Genomic DNA, 18806 nt, shown 5'->3' with positions numbered 1-18806 from the left:
GGCACGGGTAGAGAGCTCCAAAGGGGGAACAGCCTTTCCCCCCCGCCCCAGGGAAGGGAGGAGGGTGGGGGGAAGAAAAATCCCCTTTCCCCCCGGGGACGGGGTCCCGCCGGAGGAGCTCAGGTGGGAGCGCAGCGTCGTGCACACAGTCAGCGCCCGGGGAGGGGCGGGGGGAGGATCCAGCGGCGACCGGGAGGAAGAAAAGGGGAGGAGGAGCAGGGCGGGCTCGGGCTTCCTCGGCGCGCCCCCGCCCTCCCCTGACGTCATGGAAACTCTGACGTCAGCGGCGCTCGGCCAATGGGCGGGCGGGGACCCCGAGGGGAGGGGGGCCGCTCCCCCTCCCGCCCGCCCTCCGCGCCCCCGCGGGCGCGCCGCCCTCCCTCCCCCCCCCCGCGGGCGCGCGCCTCGGGCCACGTGACCGCGCTCAGGCGGCAGCTGCAGCAGCTGCAGGAGGAGCAGCGGCTGCAGCGGCCCCTCGGCCCCCTCGGCCCCCTCGGCCCCCTCGGCCCCCTCGCCCCCCTCGCCCCCCTCGCCCCCCTCGGCCCCCCTCGCCCCCCGCCTTGCTCCGGAGGTGGCCTCGGCCGCGCTGCCCCCGCGGTCCGGGGAGGAGGAGCCCCGGAGGAGAGGCGGGCGCGGGTCCCGGCTGCCCCCCCCGGACGCCCCCCATCGCCGCCGGACGCCCCTCGGGACCGGACGCCGCCTCGTCCTCCTGCCGGCCCGTGCGGAGCCCCCGCCTTCTCCAGGTGGGCGCCCCCGGCCGGGTTCTCCTCTCCCTGCTCCGCTCTGTCGCTTGTCCTCCCGGGCCGTGCCCTGCTCTCCTCTCCTCTCCTCTCCTCTCTTCTCCTCTCCTCTCCTCTCCTGCCCTCGCGTCCCGGGCTCTGGTCTCTCGTGGCGCCCCTTCCAGTGCCCCCTTCTCTCGTGCCCTCCCCTCCCGTGGCCGCCCCTCCTCATCCCCTTTCCCCCCGTGGTCTCCTCTCTCGTGGGCTCCCTTCCAGTGCCCCCGTCTCCCGTGCCCTCCCCGGCCGTGCCCTCCCCGGCCGTGCCCCCCAGCCGTACCCTCCTCCCGTGCTCTCCTCTCATTCCCTCCCGTGCCCTCCCTTCCCGTGCCCCCCTCTCCCGTGCCCTCCCTGGCCGTGCCCTCCTCCCCTGGCCGCCCGTACCCTTCCCTCCCGTGCCCTCCTCTCATTCCCCCTCCTCCCGTGGCCCCCGGCCGTGCCCTCCCTTCCCGTGGCCTCCTCTCATCCCCTTGCCTCCCATGGTCTCCTCTCTCGTGCCCTCCCTTCCAGTGCCCCCCGTGCCCTCCCCTCCCGTGCCCTCCTCTCCAGTGCTGTCTTCTCCTTCCCTCCCCTCCCGTGCCCTCCCTTCCAGTGCCCCCCCTCTCCCGTGCCCTCTTCTCATTCCCTCCTCTCCCGTGCCCCCCTCTCGTACCCCCTCAGGGCCCGTCCCTCTTGGTTGCCCCGTTGTCCTCTCCCGAGCGCTTAGGACAGTGCTCTGCACCCGGCGGGCGCCCGGTAAGATACCATCGGAGGGATGGATTGAGGATCGAGGAGGCAGGATTCGTGCGAAACGTTGCGTCCCGTCGTCCAGGGGGCTGCCTGCGGCTGGAGGGGGGGTGGGGGGGAGGGGGGAGGTCGAGGCAAGCCGGACTTGGTGCCCTTCCCGTCTCTTCAAATAAGCCTGCTTTTGCGTGTTGCCCTCCCTGTCTCGCTCTCTATACCTACCTATGTATATAAAGAGAGAGAGAGAGAGCGCTTAGAACAGTGCTTAGCACCTAGGAAGCTCTTTACAAATGCCATTTTTATGTATATATGCATGTGTGCGTCCTTCCCGTCTCTTCAAATAAGCTGCTTTTGCGTGTTGCCCTCCCTGTCTCGCTCTCTATACCTACCTATGTATATAAAGAGAGAGAGAGAGCGCTTAGAACAGTGCTTAGCACCTAGGAAGCTCTTTACAAATGTCATTTTTATGTATATAGAGAGAGAGCGCTTAGAACAGTGCTTAGCACCTAGGAAGCTCTTTACAAATGCCATTTTTATGTATATAGAGAGAGAGCGCTTAGAACAGTGCTTAGCACCTAGGAAGCTCTTAACAAATGTCATTTTTATGCATATATGCATGTGTGTGTCCTTCCCGTCTCTTCAAATAAGCTGCTTTTGCGTGTTGCCCTCCCTGTCTCGCTCTCTATACCTACCTATGTATATAAAGAGAGAGAGAGAGCGCTTAGAACAGTGCTTAGCACCTAGGAAGCTCTTTACAAATGTCATTTTTATGTATATAGAGAGAGAGCGCTTAGAACAGTGCTTAGCACCTAGGAAGCTCTTAACAAATGTCATTTTTATGCATATATGCATGTGTGCGTCCTTCCCGTCTCTTCAAATAAGCTGCTTTTGCGTGTTGCCCTCCCTGTCTCGCTCTCTATACCTACCTATGTATATAGAGAGAGAGAGCGCGCTTAGAAAAGTGCTTAGCACCTAGGAAGCTCTTAACAAATGCCATTATTATGTATATATGTATGTGTGTGTCCTTCCCATCTCTTAAAATAAGCTTCTTTTGCGTGTTTCCCTCCCTGTCTCGCTCTCTATACCTACCTATGTATATAGAGAGAGCGCTTAGAAAAGTGCTTAGCACCTAGTAAGCTCTTAACAAATGTCATTATTATGTATATATGTATGTGTGTGTCCTTCCCGTCTCTTCAAATAAGCTGCTTTTGCGTGTTTCCCTCCTTGTCTCGCTCTCTATACCTACATATGTATATAAAGAGAGAGAGAGCGCTTAGAAAAGAGCTTAGCACCTAGGAAGCTCTTAACAAATGCCATTATTATGTATATATGTATGTGTGTGTCCTTCCCATCTCTTAAAATAAGCTTCTTTTGCGTGTTTCCCTCCCTGTCTCGCTCTCTATACCTACCTATGTATATAGAGAGAGCGCTTAGAAAAGTGCTTAGCACCTAGTAAGCTCTTAACAAATGTCATTATTATGTATATTTGTATGTGTGTGTCTTTCCCGTCTCTTAAAATAAACCAAGTTTTGGGTGACTCCCTATTTCTCTTTCTATATCTACATATATAGGGAGAGAGAGAACGCTTAGAACAGTGCTTGGCACATAGTAAGCGCTTAACAAATGCTATTCTTATACATATATGTATGTGTCCTTCCCGTCTCTTAAAATAAGGCATGCTTTGGGTGTCTCCCTTCCTATTTCTCTTTCTATATCTACTTATATAGAGAGGGAGAGAGAGCGCGCTTAGAACAGTGCTTGGCACATAGTAAGCGCTTAACAAATGCCATTATTATGTATATATGTATGTGTGTGTCCTTCCCGTCTCTTCAAATAAGCCTACCTTTGGGGGTCTCCCTCCCTATCTCGCTCTCTGTATCTACATATATATAGAGAGAGAGAGAGAGCTCTTAGAACAGTGCTTGGCACATAGTAAGGGCTTAACAAATGCCATTATTATATATATCTATATGTATGTGTGTGTCATTCCAGTCTTAAAATAAGGCAAGCTTTGGGTGTCTCCCTTCCTATTTCTCTTTCTATACCTACATATATAGAGAGGGGGAGAGAGAACGCTTAGAACAGTGTTTGGCACATAGTAAGGGCTTAACAAATACCATTATTAATATATATATATGTACATATGTATATGTGTGTGTGTTTGTGTGTGCCCTTCCTGTCTCTAAAGCCAAGCTTTGGATGTCTCCCTCCCTATCTCGCTCTCTCATATCTACATATATAGATATAGAGAGAGTGCGCACGTAGAACAGCGCTTGGCACATAGTAAGCGCTTAAATACCATTAGTATATATATATATATGTATATATATATATATATATATATATATGTGTGTGTGTGTGTGTGTGTGTGTATGCCTATCTGGACTGTCAGCAGGGTGTGGGCAGGGATTACCTGCCTGTTGCCGAATTGTACTTCCCAAGCGCTTAGTACAGGTCATGGGTTCGAATCCCAGCTCTGCCACTTGTCTGCTGTGTGACTTTGGGCAAGTCACTTTACTTCTCTGGGCCTCAGTGACCTCATCTGTAAAATGGGGATGAAGACTGTGAGCCCTTTGTGGGACAACCTGATCACCTTGTAACCCCCCCCTACCCCCCCAGCGGTTAGAACAGTGCTTGGCACATAACGGTTAACAAATCCCAGCATGATTATTATTATTATTATTATTATTATTAAGTTCTCTGTAAGTACGATTGACCCTCACCCAAACACTCTGCACCTGCGGGTTCCTGTGGCCTGTGCAGAGCGCTGCGGACAGCATCTCAATCACAACCCCCTGCTCTCCGGCCAAAAGGCACCGGGAGAATGATGATAATAATAATGTTGGTATTTGTTAAGCGCTTACTATGTGCAGAGCACTGTTCTAAGCGCTGGGGGAGATACAGGGTCCTCAGGTTGTCCCACATGAGGCTCCCAGTTAATCCCCATTCTACAGAGGAGGTAACTGAGGCCAATCCCAATCTCAGTAGGAGGGAGAACAGCTATTGAATCCTATTTTACAGATGAGGTAACTGAGGCCCAGAGAAGTGAAGTGACTTGCCCCCAGTCACACGGCTGACGAGTGGGAGAGCCGGGATCCGAACCCAGGACCTCTGACTCCCAAGCCGGGGCTCTTTCCACTGAACCACGCTGCTCCCTCCTCGGGCAAGTTGTGTTTCTTACATTCTTTCATTCAGCGGCATTTACTGAGCACCTACTCCGGGCAGAACACTGTACTAAGCGCTTAGCTCTCATCGATCCGATCGATCGAAGGGCCGGGAGGAGGTCGAGATTGGCCCCCGGGAGATGAACGATGAAGTGCGGGATTGTCCTCCCCCCCCCACCCCCCAGGCGTTTAGTACAGTGCTCTGCGCCTAGTAAGCGCTCAATACATACGAACGAAGGAATGAAATGGTCACTGTGGAAAACGCTGTGTCTTGCGGCTAGGGGTAGGGCCTGGGATGTGTGGGGGTGTTGTGTGGGGGTGTGTTGGGGGTGTTGTGTGGGGGTGTGTTGGGTGTGTTTGCTTTTGGGGATGCCGGTTTTGAAGTTGGAAGGGAATTGCAGCACAGTGTCAGAACCGTCTTTGCCGCCGGAGGGGTCGGCTTCCTCCGTCCGGCCTTCAGGGGAATCGAGTGTCCCCTCCTCCGGGCCTATTTATTGAGCGCCTACTGCGTGCGTTGCGACCCCCCTTTTATTGGAGACATTTGGGGTGATTTGGGCCCCGATTTTTGCCTTGGTTGCAGCTTGCAAGGGTCCTTGAGCAGCGACTTCTCCCCTCCCCATCCCCTGCTCCTCAGGCCCAGTTCTGCGATAGTTGGCCACAGCTGGTCAGAGCAGCACCTTTCCCTCCACATTATTTCGTGCAAGGACGCGAATATTTTTGCAATTGGACTTTTCCAGGTTGGTAACCCTTTCTACCGACAGTATTCCAAGGCGACTTCCTATCTGTGGCATTGGGCTTCTTCGCTGTCACAGAGTGTGGCAGGGATTATCTTCTTTTTGACTGGCTTAGTGATTGAAGGAAAAATATTTTGCCCCGGTTGAGCCCCAAATGAACCCGGCTTGTCCTTTTACGGTGATATTAGGCTTTTCAGTTTTTGGTGGGGATGGAAAGAGCTTAGGAGGGTACAACAACGATGTCGGAAGCGTTGAGCTAAAATGCAGCAGGGAATGGCAGGGGCCCCCTGATTGCCATTATCATTTTATTAGCAGTGTGATGAAGGGTGTATGTAGAGTGGTCATTGGGTTTATAATAAGGAATTGACTCCTTGGAGAAGGAAGGAATTAGGAGCCTGCATTCTATCTAAGCCCAGCCCTCTAAAATTGTGAACCTCTGCAGGGACCAGGTCTGAATCTGATTGCCACCAGTATGCCCTTTCCCGGTGCTGGGCGTCCTGTGAGTGCTTAATAAATACTGTTATTGTTAAAGTGATATTTCAGCAGTTTTTGAATTCTTTGCTCGCACTGTTACTTCTTGTATACAGAAAAATTTAGTATTTTGTGCCATCCTTCTGACAGATTTTAAAGCGCATTCGAAGATTAAAATCGTTCCTCTATGAAAGCATGATCCGTTCTTTTGGGAAGTAACTATAGCAACTTTTATACACATAAATCAACTTTGTTCTCGCTGTGCAGTTTGACAAGAGACTTCTTCACTTGTGCTGTCTAGAATTCTAGCATGAATAACGGTGGATCATTAGCAGTTGCATTGGAAGAAACAATTTCCACTATGATTAAAAAAACCAAACCAAAACAAAACGAAAACTCTGGCAGTTTCTGACTGGATGGAGCCTCAACTAGGGCCTCAACTTTACCACCGCAATTTTTAAAAAAGCTTAGCGATAGCTGAATTTATATCTTTTTTTAATTAAATTTTTTTAAATAAGGCAAGTGCGGTATCAATAGCATATTATCGATCTCATTCTTCCTACACAACTACAGTGTGTTTTCCTTCATGTTGCATCTACAAACACAGGTATGGATTTAATTCAAATAAGAGTTAATTTGAACCATTCGTAAAGTGGGTAGAAGACTCTAGCTATTCCCGTCATGGTTTATCCGCCAGAATCTTTGGGCTAATGGACCGTGCATTCATGATGTGGTCTCTCTCTCTCTTTTTTTTGGTTCTTTTTAAAAAACAAAAATTCTCCACTCACAGAGATGGCCATGCCTTTGTTCCCAGATCACTATTGAAAATATGAAATATGGTAATAGATCAAATGGCATCATTTGAAGAAGTCAATTCAATGTCATTACCAACGGAGTATAGAATTCTGGGCCTTGTAGGCATTCATGGAACATAGACATTTAAAATCTGATGAAAATGCGAATCTTTACTTTCCCTCTCTAGGGTATTTTTGAGAAACTGCGGCATTTTTCGATCAAGCTTTCCAACACTTTTAATCTTATCTGCCGCTATATGATAACATTTTGTAATGAGCAACTGGAATAATATATCCTGTCTACCTACTGAAAATATATGCTGTCCGCTGAAAATATTTTCAGGGAGCGAATTCAAGGTTATTCTGCTAGGCCTAAATTTTTAACAGTGCACGCTTAGTAGCAGTAATTTTGACGTTCTCATGGATGAGATGCTTTCACACAGGTTGATAAACCCATAAACGCAGACTGTTGCTTTGACTAATGAATCAAAATGACTCTGCAGCTAGTAAAGTTGGAGGCAGGAAGAATACCTTAAACTCTGAATGTTTAACTAGCCAGTGAGAGAGGAAAGTGAGAGTTCCAGGGCATAAATTGTGAGGAAATTAAAGCTGTAAATACCAGTAGATGATCAGTGTGCTCTGAGAATGCAAGAGGACTAGAGCAATTCTGAGGTAGAAAAACTAAACCACGAATGGGATTAAACCCCCATGAAGAATGGGGCCGGGTTGCCAGAGACAGAAGCGGTACCTCATTGAGTCATTTGAAATAGAGCGGATTAACTGCTGGAGACATTGTAGGAAGCGGACCTGCAGAAATAGGTAACAAATTGATTTCTTCTAGTTCATATTTCTCTGCCTGATTTACAGTGACGGTGTTATTGTACCTAGACACTCTTCAAAAGGGCTTTTTAGGGTTTAATGCACTGCCCTTCATCGCGTGTTGGTGTCTGCATTTACATTAGATGATAGTATTTTCTCTGAGGCTTTAGTTTTATGAATCTCTTTCCACCCGTCTATCTGTCAGATTTTTTTCAAAGGTGCGTAAAGGAAGATCCCCTTGATTTTTCATTCCGACTCTGTGTGAATCGGTAAGCCCGGCAATAGACGAAAGGATCACATTTTCAGAAACGTCTGAATTATAACCTGATGTTTTCAGAATAACCCAAGTCATCGAGTTTAAAGGAAAACAGTTCAGGAATCCCTGAAAATCCAAAGGGTGGGTTTTTTTTTTTTTTTCCATTTTTCTGGATTAGGGGTTCTATGCACCTAAAATTTTTCACTTTCCCACCCTTTAGCTTTTTGAAATGAGTCTATTTGGTGGGAGGACTGCCTGGTTTTGATCCACCTAGAAAAAGATATTATACTCACAATTTATTCCTCCTTATCTTTACCGTGGCTTATTCTCAAAGACTCGATTATTTTGTGCTCTGTTCTGTGGGATACAGCGCCTTAAATAAAAAGCCCTATAAATCACAGGGCGGGAGTTGCTTCCCCTGGCAGTCGTAGTTCAGACCATTCCACCAGGCCAAATATTGATTTTCTTGGTTTTAGCATCTGTTTATTGTCATATTGTATTCAGGTCTTGGTAAAGTAGATAGCTAGAAATACTTCTGCAGCCCCCATTGTGTGCATGGTATCTCCTCTCCAGACTTCTGTGGTTAGGTATTAAGCATTGTTTACCCTTTCGTCTTTAAATGAAAGCTGTCTCTGTCGTCCTCTTCCCCTACCTCTCTCCTTCCCTGATCCCCTTAAAATTTTTGCTGATTCAAAACAAAATTGATTGAGACTTCTGCTTTTCTCCATTTTGTGTAGGTTTAAGAGATGTTTTACATAGACAAAACACTAGCGCCACCCTGGTTAGTGCTGCAGAGTAAGCAGGGAAAGACATTGAAAATCGATATAAAATATAATTAATGATCTTAAGCTAAAGTGAATATTCCATTGGGACTTTTACAAATAGAAGTTATTACAATATTTTGCCTTTACGGAGCACCTTACAGCAGTCGAAGCATAGAAAATCCGTAAGTTAAATGGATAAAACACTAAAATAAGAGGAAATTTTATTTCTTTACTAGTACCGTGATGCTTTAAATAATTCATGTGGTTGTTAAATGCTATTTGAGATTTATCTTTTGGAGTCTGCATCTTCACCACTATAACTGCTCCAACTTGGTGGCATTACTCTGAAATTAATCAGAGAAAGTACATTTCCTATATAACCGAGTCTTTTTTCTTTCGTAGACGGTTCAATCTTGTCTGTCTTTTGTTGCCCTTTGAACTCGAAGTAGATGATGCAGTTCATTTTCTATTGGCGCCTAGGTGACTCAAAAGGTCAAAGAGGGACACTCATCCAGTCACTCAGTCAATCAATGATAGCACGCTGTTCATACAGAAAGGCCATCTTTATTGTGCTGTCCTAGGTGTATTGAACAACCCGGTAGTATTAACTCTGAAATTTTATACTGCAGGGTAGTGTAACTGTTAAATTTATGCCCAAAGAAAAATGGAGATAAAGCGTCTCATTTCAAAGATCATTAGGTTTATCTGCCAGAGGAGTGTGATTGTGATAGGTTTGCTTGACTTTCTGTCAGAGTACAAGATCCTTGCAGGCAGGGATTGTATTGTAATGATTATAATTGTGGTATTTGTTAATTGCTGACTATGTGTCAAGCATGGTTCTAAGCCCTGGGATCGATTCTAGCTAATCAGGTTGGACACAGTTCCCACCCCACATGGGCTCACAGTGTGGTAACTGAGGCACTGAGAAGTGAAGTGACTTGCCCAGGGTTACAGAGCAGACGAGTGGCAGAGCCGGGATTAGAACCCAGGTCCTTCTGACTCCCAGCCCTGTGCTATCTCCACTGGGCCGTGTTGTTTATCCCCAAACACCTACGGCAGTAATTTGCCCATGTTGGGTGCCCAGTTGGTACTGTGGTTCTGAAGAAAAATCTTATCAAAAACAAGGTTTTGTTTTGCTCCCTGTGCTTATTCATGATGCTATCAAGAACATTAGTCATATCCACTTGGTATAGAAATAGATCGTAATTTAATTTTATAATCCAAGTTAACATAGGCAGCTTTTCTGAGGAAGTAATTTATTTTATGTTTTGAGAAAAGCTCATTGTGGGTAGGGATTATGCCTGTTCTATTGTTCTGTTGTACGCCCCACGAGTTTAGTACGCCCCATGAGTTTAATACAGTGCTCTTCGCACAGTATGCACTCAATAAATAAAATTGAATTAGATTTAGTGACCTTTTTTGGGTCCCTTTTTAAAGGTAAACCTTAGCTCTCAAAAACTGTTTTTAACTATGGTACTTTTTAAATGTCCCAATTCACCTTTAAACCCATCCCAAACAAGTTGAACATTATTAGGACGGAAAACGCGGCAAGTATTACGGAGTCCTTCCTGTCTAAATTACAACGTGGTTATTAACTTGGTGGCCAAAGATTTATTTGTTGTGATCAACAGGGAAATAGTCAAAATAGTATTTGCTTATAAAAATGGTTTCTAGTGTAGTTTTACATAGATGTGTCTTTTGTTTAGAGTTTTAAGCAATCAGTGGTATTCAGTGCTCACTCTGAGCAGAGCACTGAACTAAGCACTCGGGAAGAGTACATTGCCACAGAATTGGAAGGTGCATTTCCTGCCCACGACGACCTTGCAGTCTAGAGGACTGTAATCCTTACGTTCAATCTGTATATACAACGGTCTATAAAAATACATTATTTTGTGGTCGATTGGTTCCATGTCATGGTAACCTTAAGCAGTCTTATTTAAAAGGTGCCAACTCAAATTTTTATTTACAGTTTATGATAATTTTAAGTATAGAGTAAGCTAAATGTTTACAGTCTGTGATTGCCGTTACTCAGCAGCCTTCTCCTCTCGATCATCATCATCAGCATCATCCTAGACATTAATTGAACCCCAGCATTGTGGCCCAGAAGGCCGCCTTCTAAGCATGCCATGCTCATTAGCGGGTGTGACATCCGGCTGCTAGAGTTGGATTGTGGTGTAATTCAACTACAGGGCAATGAGTCCTGATGTATCAATAAAGTGAGCGTAGATGAAAAGTGGAACTTTATCATAGCCTGTAACTTAGCCTGCATAAATCCATGTTGAGATAGTATTGGTATACTATTGAATTTGAACCCGTGAAGCACTCTTAAATTCTCCAAATATTGAAATTCCTTTGCCCCTCAAATATCTCAGTATCATCTCTTCCATTCCTCGTGTACCAACATACCAGACTCAGTTCTGAAGGGCAAAATGATAAAGACTACACTGAAGAAATTAAGACTGTGAAAGTCCAAGAAAGATTAACCTTCATTTCCTCAGTAATCTGTATGACTTAATGCCTTTTGGAGGTATTGCTCATTTCCCTTGATTGCTACTATCAGTCAATGATGCTTATTGAGTGTTTACTATGGGCAGAGCACTCTACAAAGCTTAAAGTCACCAACAGCAGACCCCAAGAGTCAGTTCAGGAGCCCAGAAATTAACGATGGGCTTAAAATAGATACCCAGCCCTGCCCAAACCAAAAATTTTGAAAGTGAAGTAAAAAAAGTATTTTTTTATAAATAGAATATGATTTGGAAATGAGGGAAAACTTGATAACTCTACTTAAAAAATATAGGATCTTCATTGCAACCAATACATGAGCATGAGTTTACTTTTATAAAATGGTTCATCTGGAAGGAAGAATTTTACATTTGGTGAGTTAAAGTAACTTTTTTTTTAAAAACTTCTTCAGCAAAAGTGTAATGTTTGTGGTCTTTGCATTTCTGTTGGCATAAAGCAATTCTTATGACTCACTGCGGGGGATTGTCAGCTCTTGTCCCAGGGTGAGTGCAGGATTGAAATAGATGAGACATGGGAGAACACTATCTTTGGCAAATGTTCTTCTTAACATAAATTTCGTAATAGACGTTGCGAGGTAACCGGGGGAATCTCCTCCGTGGCATAGCGGATGGAGCACAGGCCTGGGAGTCAGAAGGTCATGAGTTCTAATCCCAGCTCCACCACTTGTCTGCTATGTGACCTTGGGCTAGTCACCTGATTCCCCTATGTCTACCCCAGCACTTAGAACAGTGCTTGGCACATAGTAAGCGCTTAACAAACAAATACCAACTTAACTTCTCTTTGCCTCAGTTTTCTCATCTGTAAAATGGAGATTGACTGTGAGCCCTATGTAGGACAGGGACTGTGTTCGACCTGATTATCTTGTCTCTACCTCAGTGCTTAGGATAGTGCCTGGCACATAGCAAGCACTTAACAAATACCATAATTATTATTATTATCATCCCTAAATCCAACCACAAGAGCCCTCAGATTCAGTTTAAAGGCACCTGGACCCAGTCTTTGCCTGCTACTAAAGTCCTCCAGTTGGTCCATTTGATTTGGGGATCTTTCCACTCTGTGCACCCCAAGGCCCTGAATCCCTATTGCTGCCACCTCACTTTGACCCAATCAATCAATTAGTCATCTTTATTGAGTGCTTACTGTGAGCAGAGAACAAGGTCCAGGTGTTTCCCTAAAGGTAAAGACGTCACTGGGGACTAGCTACAGCCTACCTCCTGGGAGTAGCTACAGGCTGATTGCAGGGAAAGTGCTCGCCCCCACCCTCGGCCTCCCCCCTCCCACCCTCTCCCCAAAAGCTTCCTAGGTCTATGTGTGTCCCCTCGCTACCAGGGCTTCTTCTCCAGCCCCTACCACAGGTAGGCACCGAGATCTGAGCTCTCAGAAATGTTAAAGAGTTTAATTCAGAAACAGTGAAAGCACTTCCATTCATTCAGGCGTATTTATTGAGCACTTACTTTGTGCAGAGCACTGTCTTAAGCCCTTGGGAGAGTACAACACAAGAGTAAATAGATGCATCCCCTGCCCACAACGAGCATGTGGTCTAGAAGATTCAAACCGCCTTTCTTTAGGTCTAATACGTTTCCCTCCAGGACACTTTTTATTTCCCTGTAGGTGTCCTGGGACTCACATACCTCTGCTCCTTCCCCCTCTTCTCTCAGGGTCTCCCAGGTTCCAGTTTTGTCCTCTCCGAATCCTTTGGAAGCGGGGTCTCTTAACATCCTTGTCCCCCTCAGGGGCAGGGGTCTCACTCCTCTCGAGTCTTAGTTGTATTTACTGAGCGCTTACTGTGTACAGAACACTGTACTGAGGGCTTGGGAGAGTTCAGAATAGCAATATAACTGACATATTTCATGCCCACAACGAGCTTACAGTCCAGAGGGGGAGGCAGACATTAATATAAGCAAATAAATTACACGTACCTAGCGCTAGCAATGCACTCCAAACCTCAGGGGCGTCCTTCTCTGTGCCCATTTGAGGTCAAAGCACCAGATTTCCCTTGTCCTGCTCTCCCAGGCACGCAGCTCAGCTCCCTCTCATCTTCAAGATGGCTGGGGTTCTCCAACTCTTCGGCTTTCCTACTCCATCCCTAATCCTTCTCTCTGATGGACTAGACTGAGGATTTACCCTTCCCTCAGGGACACAGAGCCACACTCCTGGCTCCATCTTCCCCCTCCCGAGTTGCGGCGGTGTCACCTGGTTGGGTCGTCACAGGCATGCCCCTTAACAAAGTCACTCTTGTGTTCTTGACTCCTTTTCTGTTTTTTCATCTGTAATTTCACCTTAGCAGTAGTTGATGCTCCCACACTATTTTACACTCAAAATTGGGGGAGCATTTTATGATCTTTCGAGCTGTTAAGGTGCTCCAGAAGAATGGGTTGAAAAATTGTCTTGTAATTTCTAGGCAGTAGAGTCCACGTATAATTATGTATGAGCAGGGTCACTGGCTTCTGGGAAAGATGAAAGAAAGGGTGAGGCCTTTTGGAGCTCTTCTTGCCCTTGGTCCAACCCCACTGTCTGCTGCCTTTTTTTGTCTAAGGTTTAAGGAAGCTCCTAAAGGCGTAGGAAGTCACAGCTGTGACAGTTAACAACTGTCACCACACAGTTAACAACTGACACTTTTGGTTCCGATGCCACGATGGTTACATATTCCTTCATTCCGTCCAGTGTCCTTGGGAAGATAGAATGAGATTAGGAGTAGCCGTGGCAGAGTGGAACCTAGAAACACCATGGGACCTGATATGAATTCATTCAATCGTATTTATTGGGCGCTTAATAGGTGCAGAGCACTGTACTCTCCCAAACACTTAGTACAATGTTATAACAAACAGACACAATCCCTGCCCACAACAAGCTTAGAGTTTAGAGGTAAAGATACATAACAATTAAGGCTGAGGCTTGGCAGAGAATTGGTTCATCATATTTTATGTGCGGTAGGATTAGTATCACTTCCATGCCTCCATCTCTCACAGATGCACGTTTTTCTTCATCATTCATTTTCAGGACCAGAGCTGGTCTGGCTTTATTTGTCCAGGACTTGGTTTCTGATCTACTTCCTTCTCAGAAAGGTGGTAGAAGCAGAACAGTGGATATTCACCCAATTATCTACTTATGTCACAGCACCCTTTTGAGAAACTGTTGCCTTGCCTTTGATTTGGGACCCTCTGTGGCATTAAAGACTAGCATAGGACTTAATCCACTATCTTGAGCAGCTATAATAATAGCAATTGTAACATTTGTTAAGCGCTTACTATCTACCTAGAGCTGTACTAAGCACCTGGGTAGGCAATCAAGTTGGATCTAGTTCCTGTCCCAGGTCGGGCTCATAGCGTAAATAGTATGAAGAGTCTCCATTGTACAGACGAGATCGCTGAGGCTCAGAGAAGTCAACTGACTTGCTCAAGGTCACACAGCAGGTTCATGACAGAACCAGGATTAGAAACCGTATGCTCTGACTCCTGGGCCCAAGCCCTTGCCACTGCGCCATGCTGCTTCTTTGTCTCTTTTTGACTCCCACCCAAAGAACTATCTCGGTTGGGGTCAGGTACCCACTGCTGCTTCTTTTCATCCCTCAGCTTGTATTTTCCAAGAGCCAAGGGGACCATGAAGAGACAACTAATGCGTGATATGGGTCCAAAGACCCCTCACATCGTTGCTTCTCTGCTCCTCAGGTGTATATGTAATGTACTGGCTCATGGTACGGTGACATCTGGAGAGCAACTAAACTATTTTAGAGGCCGAGTTGAGACTGGGCTGAAGCAGGGAGAAAATCTGATTCATCTTTCCACCCTCCCTCAAAAAAAAAAAGTCACTGTTTACCCTAACTCTTAAGAAGTTATCAATGTGATCTGTTATTTAACTGAACTAACATTGATGTTGGCACCCAGATATATTTTGGGAAGATAAGATGGTGAATAATTTGAAGACTTTTCAAAACCGAAATTGCTTTATTATTTTATCTTTTCAACGAACAAGAAAGAATTTATGGGGAAGCAGTGTGGCGTAATGGAAAGAGCACAGGTCTGGGAGTCAGAGAAAATGGGTTCTAATCCTGATTCTGCCACTTGTCTGCTGTGTGACCTTGGGCAAGTCACTTAACCTCTGTGCCTCTATCTGTAAATCAATCAATCAGTGGTATTTACTGAGTGCTTACTCTCTGCAGAGCACTTTACCAAGCACTTTGGTTCATTCAATTGCACTTATTTATTGAGCGCTGATTTGGGAGAGTACAGTACAACACAGTTGGAAGACACGGCCACTAACCCCAAAGAGCTTGAAGTCTGGAGGGGGAGATTAAATCCTATTTATGAAAAATGAGGATGAAATCCTACTCCCTCCTACTTTAGACTGTGAGCCCCCTGTGGGATACGGACTGTCCAACTTGATTATCTTGTATCTACCCCAGTGCTTAGTACAGTCTTTGGCATGTAGTAAATGCTTGACAAGTGCCATTAAGCAAATCAAATAAGTCCGTTGATAGCAATAGAGGCTGTAATGAGCAACTGCTATTTTTAAGAGTTTTGAAAATGTATTAAAGCAAAGATTTTTTAAAAATCAGCTTGCTATTTAATTTGCCTTCTCAAAGTGAAAGCCACCAACAGTTTAACTTATAAACTTTTAACTTTAATAAAACCTCAGTGTTTGACTTATTAGGCTAATCATCCTATAAATGCTGTGCTTTAGGTTTATGTGTGTGTAAAAATTAAATAATCTTTTAAAAGTGTCAATAAAGTTGAAGTAGCATAGGGTATATTTATGATACCACTGGGACACGTGAGATAAATTACTGTCTCAAAGAATAAAACCAGTGCCTAGCTAAAGTTAATAAAGTATTAATTAATGTCTCCTAATGAGATGAACATGACTTTCTGAAAAAGGAGTATTAACTTCACTTCCTGTACAAAGTCAACTAACTGTTGTGCTGATCACCTACTGTAGTATAGTTCAGCTTCAGAAGATGGATTCAGATTGACACATTCTTTATTACCTCTACGGATATACTACCAGAAGGATTGCAGGTAGAAGTGGAGCATTCTCGGAGAGATGTGTCCATCGTGTCACTTTGGGTCGGAGACGACTTGACAGCATAAAGCAAGACAAGACACTCATAAATTGTTGGGTGAAAGTAAAATGTGAAAGGAATGTGTGGTTTTTTTAGTTTTTTCTAAGCGTCTGTCAAATAATGAGTTGTCACCTTTTTTTTTGATGGTATTTAAGCACCACTGTACTAAGCTCTGGGGGTAGAGAGAAACTAATCAGATTGGACACAGTCCATGTTGCACATGGGGCTCACGGTATTAATCCCCACTTTATAGATGAAGTTTCTGAGGCACAGGGAAGTTGTGACTTGCCGAAGGTCACGCACCAGACAAGTGATGGAGCTGGGATTAGAACCCAGATCGTTCTGACTCCCAGGCTCATACTCTACCCACTAGGCCATGCAGCTTTCCTTATAGAACTTACTTCTTATTACAGGGGTTGGCGTATAGCCATGGAGCGGCCAACCCCTGTGAACCAAAAAGCCATAAAACAAAAACAGAATGTTGATGGAAGCCACATCTCGAGCCACACCAACCTCTCCAGCCTCAGTTTGCTGACCCGACGGACTGGCTTTGACCCAACTGTGGATGCATCTTGCTCCCAGGCTGAATCTCCGCCGTCGGTGAACGGGCCGTGTGGCTCCGAAGTCCCTAGCGGTCTGGGGACCCTGGCTGAACAGGGGTACTGTGGCCCACATTGACAACCCCGGGCCAAACCAGTTTACAAGCTGGGACAGGCAGAAGTGGAGTCTCCTCCCTCTTTGGTTTATTTAAGAGATAAGACTAAGGTTGACCCCGGGTGCCAGTTATCAAAGGAAATTCCAGACTTTGGGAAATCCTCCAGGAAAAACAAAACATTTATGAAGTATTTAAAGATGTCCAGACTTTCCAGGTGTCACATTGCAAAGTTCAAGCTAAGTCTATTGATGACAGTGGAAATATTGACGATTCATCACAGAAATGCAGTAAGTCGACCTAATCGACCTCTTTAGAATAGATTAATAAAACACCTTTGGCCCGGTTTGTCAGAGAAAGTATTAAGAAAGACTAAGTCTTTTTTAAAGTTTTGTTTTTCTCTCAGTTTGAAGTCCACATTTGGCTAAATCAAGTAAAATCTTAAAAAATCCATACTCTCGTTATATGTAACTGTGTCCTGAGTTTAAAATTTAAGGGAATAGTCTCAAGATATTTGGGGACCTTATTATAAAATATACACTTAAATTTCTGTCTAGTGTGCCTCCATATGTGTGTCTTTTGTTTTTCGCATTGTGTGTCTGAGTCTAGCAAATGGAATCACGTCCTTCTGAATGTATTTTACGGCCTCTTAAAATTTTAGCAGAGAGGGTTTGTTTGTTCTCTAAGCAAAAATAAGTTAACCGGGGTTTTTTTGTTTTTGTTTTCTTGTGCTTTTGCCATGGTGTAGAATAAAACCTGGCTTTCTTGGTAGGGATAAGGGAAATAGAAACTGCTTCATAAATAGGGAGTGGGAGATAGGACGGGAGCTTGCATCAACTGACTTTGTTAAATGGTGCATTATAGAGGGTTATTCTACATTTTAGGTAACCTTTGAATCCAGGAGTTTGAGTGGGATAGTTTAACTTCTTAGAAGTTTAGGATGCAAAAGCAAGTGATGCAATTTGGAGAATCCCCCTTTTGAGAAATGCAACTACAGACGCTAAAGATGTCTTTAACTTCTACGTAACTTAAAGGAGCATTTGTTGTATTTTTAAAATGTGGTAGCTGGAAAGAACGCTTGGTCTCTTCATGTAGCAACATTGTTTTCTCTGGGATAGGAGTGGAGGACAGCAATCTGAGGAAGATTTATACTTAAGCCAACAATTTCGTTCAGGCCTTTGAAGTTATTTGACATTGCTAAAAACAAAAGAACCCAAGATTATTTTTGATTACTCTGTTTGAGACAAATACATAACCAACCAAGGGTTTCGTTTTAGCAAGTAATTCAGTTTTTAACACCAATGTTATTCCCAAATATTGACATGGTCACAATTAATTTTTTAGGACCGATTTCATGTGATTACTCTGGTGTACATATCTTTAGGAGTCCATTGTTAGTGTATTAGAGGGACATGAGAGTTCCCTCATCTGTAAATTAGGGATTAAATCCTATTCCCTCAGAGTGAAACCGTGAAGCCCTGAGTGGGGCGGCGACTGTGTCCAACATGATTTATAGCGAATCTACCCCAGCGCTTAGTATACAGTCCGTGGCATGTAGTAAATGCTTAACAAGTACCTTGATAATTATATATTTTAAAATCTGGATATTTAGGCTTTCACGTGCTGTTTAAAGTAAGTTCATCAGAAGCTGTTTTTACTAAAATGAAATTTTGACTATGTTATAAACGGTCACGTTTATAACATCTGAGAAAAGTCCACTTCCAAGAATGGTGTAGACCTGAGGAGAGGAGAGAGGCAGTAGAGTCCTAGGAAGACTTTGCTCGTGGTCCTTGTCGAGAGAGCAACATCCCATCCCTTCTAATCACTTGTTCTTTCCGTTTCTACCCTGCACATTTTCAGAGCTAGTGCTTACGCCAGGGCTTACCCACGTCCTACTCCAAGCCTGTCCTCCCTCTCTTTTTCTAGAGGAACAATTATTCTACCGATTTAACAAAGGGAGTGTAGCCCGGTGGGAAGAACACTGAGCTAGGAGCAGCATTTGGTCCTAAAAGAGGTGCAGGAGCTTTAACTGTCAGAGAGAGAGGGAAATGAATTCTCTTGGCACCACTCC

General features: G+C 45.0%; 1 protein-coding gene across 2 annotated transcripts in view; it reads left to right on the top strand.

The window, feature by feature from the left end:
* Positions 1-598: 598 nt before the first annotated feature.
* Positions 599-18806, top strand: part of ATP2B1 (ATPase plasma membrane Ca2+ transporting 1) — a 96752-nt gene continuing 78544 nt past the window's right edge. Inside the window, exon 1 of one of the 2 annotated variants that reach the window (XM_029078787.2) lies at positions 599-743. The gene's annotated coding sequence lies outside the window, so the exon portion shown is untranslated. Of the gene's footprint in view, positions 744-7313; positions 7482-18806 lie in introns of those variants that run through there. The other variant, XM_029078788.2, reaches the window with a different exon arrangement.

The sequence above is a fragment of the Ornithorhynchus anatinus genome, chromosome 14 (genome assembly GCF_004115215.2).
Source record: "Ornithorhynchus anatinus isolate Pmale09 chromosome 14, mOrnAna1.pri.v4, whole genome shotgun sequence".
Taxonomy (NCBI): Eukaryota; Metazoa; Chordata; class Mammalia; order Monotremata; family Ornithorhynchidae; genus Ornithorhynchus; species Ornithorhynchus anatinus.
This window is presented reverse-complemented; position numbering and strand designations above follow the sequence as displayed.